This window comes from Peromyscus leucopus, chromosome 15 (assembly GCF_004664715.2).
Source record: "Peromyscus leucopus breed LL Stock chromosome 15, UCI_PerLeu_2.1, whole genome shotgun sequence".
NCBI classification, from domain to species: domain Eukaryota; kingdom Metazoa; phylum Chordata; class Mammalia; order Rodentia; family Cricetidae; genus Peromyscus; species Peromyscus leucopus.
In genome coordinates, this window is record NC_051076.1 from 86,253,102 (window position 1) to 86,256,285 (window position 3,184).

A 3,184-nucleotide genomic window follows, 5' to 3' on the forward strand; every position below is an offset into this window, starting at 1 on the left:
TGTAAAAACCTACTTTCCCCAAAGAATCTATAGCTTATCACAAAGAGATAGATAGACCAGCATTCAGTGGAAATTTGTATTATTGCTTTTTCTCTCAAGGTTTTAGAAGGCTTTTATAGAAAAACTATAATTCAAGAGACAGCACAGACCTAGTTGTATTATTTCTGACAATTTTGATTTGAGTTGCATTTTAAAAAGTAATTTTTAATCCCAACTATACTGAATCCAGAAACATAATGACACATTAGTAACATCATATGCTCCTTAAATAAGTAAGTGATCACTCTCTCCTTGGCATTTGATATTGAATCAAAATCAAATGTTTATCCATTTGAATTTGTTCCTCAGTAAGAAAACACTGAAAAACTTGACATGTTGCAGCATAAAATTAAATTTCTACTTTGAAATATTAACCACTGACCGTCTGTATCTCAGATATTCTCAAGCCAAGAGAGGATCCATGACTACGCAGAGGAGATTGGGGAGTTTGTTTGCAGAACACAAGGCTAAGTGTATCCTTTACCTCTGCTTTACATTTTGCCTCCACTTCATTCATGTGGGATTTGTCTGCCAAACTCACTGGAGTATGTTACTTCAAGCGGCACCTTGTTGGAATCCCCAGAGAATGAGCCTGGGGCTTGTCCATTCCTTCATCCTGGTCTGTGGAACCTTGGGATCTTGAACCCATCAATGAAGCAGATCCTTCTAAGTTAGTATTTTAAGTAGAGCCAATGTTTATAAATAACATACTATTAAAGATATATTGTGTAATATACTATAGATAATTCTATTCAAGAAGTCTTTAAATATACTTATATTTGCTGACTATATGGAAAAGATAGTCATATATGACTGATGTCATGATGATAGTCTAACCCAAGACTTTTCTTGCCGGTGTTTCAGCAACATCGCAAATATTTCCATAACCTTCAAACAAAGAGAGACTTAATGCTTCTAATGGATTACTTCTAACAAAATATGATCCTTTCCTGCAAAAAAAAATTACTTCAACACAATGCTCCTAATCCTCCTGGAGGATCTCAAATATTTTATCTTCTCTTTTCAGACTTTTCATCATATGGCCCTTCTTTGTGTTCCCACACTTGAGGCTGTGTGTCCTCCTCACCATGTGCTGTGTGAAAATGTTTGCATACACTGGTTCATAATAGACTAGAAGGTCCTGAATATAAGACAGTTCATATAATCTATCACTGTGTTACTATTCCTCAGCCTAGGAGACAAAAAAGGAGTAGTTCTGGTATTGCTTACCAAATAACTGAACAGACCACCCGAGGCGGAATCTCCCATTTAAAGTGTTACCTTTTCAAGAAAAGAATTATGTTTTCCTAGGCACAATAAATTAAAAATGGACAGATTCAGAAAATGCTAATATAATGAAAAATATATTTTATGAACGTTATATTTATAATGAACAAGTTTAAACAGTATAAACCTTTTGAGATCTTGCTTCAAAGAGAATATTTTGACCTCGTGCATGTCTAGTTAATTTTGATTTCTAGCACCCAAGAATGTTTTGAACTGGGTCCCCCAAAATAAGCTCCTTGCATTTAATAGCTATCAGTTACCTGAATTACATTTTGTATTGTATTATTTATTTACTGCTGTGGATATCATTCTATATAAATAAAACACTGATGGCCAGTGACCAGACAGGAAGTTAGGCGAGACAAGGAGAGAGGAGAATTGGGGAAACAGGAAGAAGGGGGAGAGACACTACAGCCACGGCCAGGAGAAGCAACATGTAAAGATGCCGGTAAGCCACAAGCCATTTGACAAGGTATAGATTTATAAAAATGGGTTAATTTAAGATAAAAGAACAGTTAGCAAGAAGCCTGCCATGGCCACACAGTTTGTAAGCAATATAAGTCTCTGTGTTTACTTGGTTGGGTCTGAGCGGCTGTGGGACTGGCGGGTGACAAAGATTTGTCCTGACTGTGGGCAAAGCAGGAAAACTCTAGCTACAATTTACTTATTTAGTGTATGTGCGCATGAATGTTTGTGTGCGTTTATGTGAGTTTATTACTGAGTGTGTGTAATAGTGTGTGAATATATGAGCATGTGTGAGTGTGTGCGCATGTATGTGTGTGTTGTGTGTGTTTGTGATTGTGAGTATGTGTGTATGTGCACATGAATATAACATTGGTAACATATGATAGTCAGAAGAAAATAAGTAGGTTTCAGTTTTTATCTTCCACTCTGTGAGTCCCAGGTATCTACCTCAGTGTGTCAGGTTTGGTGGCAAGGGTATTTATGCATACTGAGCCATCTAGCTAGCCATACATTGGTTTTAAAGAAATATATGAATAAACTGGATGTGAAGTTGATGTGAGTGGCAATCTCACCAGAAACTTCTCGTAGAAAATCTACTTCAGAGAATCAAAATAGTTTCCACACAGAAAGAAGCCATGATAGACTTATTCATTTTTTCTGTTCTGAATATATAATTTACTCAAATTGAAAAGAAGGCTTTCTAAGTAATGCAAAAGAGAAATTTATAGTTTATCAAATAACCTTTCATATAATAATGAAGAAATAAAGCCTTTGATTGAGCAGATCTCACTCTCCCTCCTCTCTCATTCTCTCTCTCTCTCTCTCTGTCTCTCTCTCTCTCTCTCTCTCTCTCTCTCTCTCTCTCTCTCTCTCTCTCTCTCTCATGATGTTGGTTGTTTTCACTTTTTGCTCTTTGGCTTTTTGAGGGGGCCTGCCACCCAGCTCCCAAATAAATCACAAATGGAGGCTTATTCTTAGTTATAAATGCCCAGCCTTACCTTGACTTCTTTCTTGCCAGCTTTTCTTAACTTTAAATTATCCCATCTAATTTTTGTCTCTGGGCTTTTTCCTTTTCTTACTTCTGTATATCTTTGATTCTTCCTCTGTGGCTGGCTGTGTAGCTGGGTGTCTGGCCCCTAGCATCCTCCTCTCTTTGTTCTCCTGCTCTTCTTTTTCCTCACAGATCTCTCCGTCACAATCACATACACACAACACACTCACACACATGCACATACACACATGCTCATACATTCACACACTATTACACACACTCAGTAATAAACTCAAAAGGAGCTAGACTTGCACAAGGTCAAAATATTTTCTATGAGGCAAGATCTCAAAATCCTTGCCTGCCAACACCACCTATCCTTTCTCCTGCCCTGCTATTGGCTCT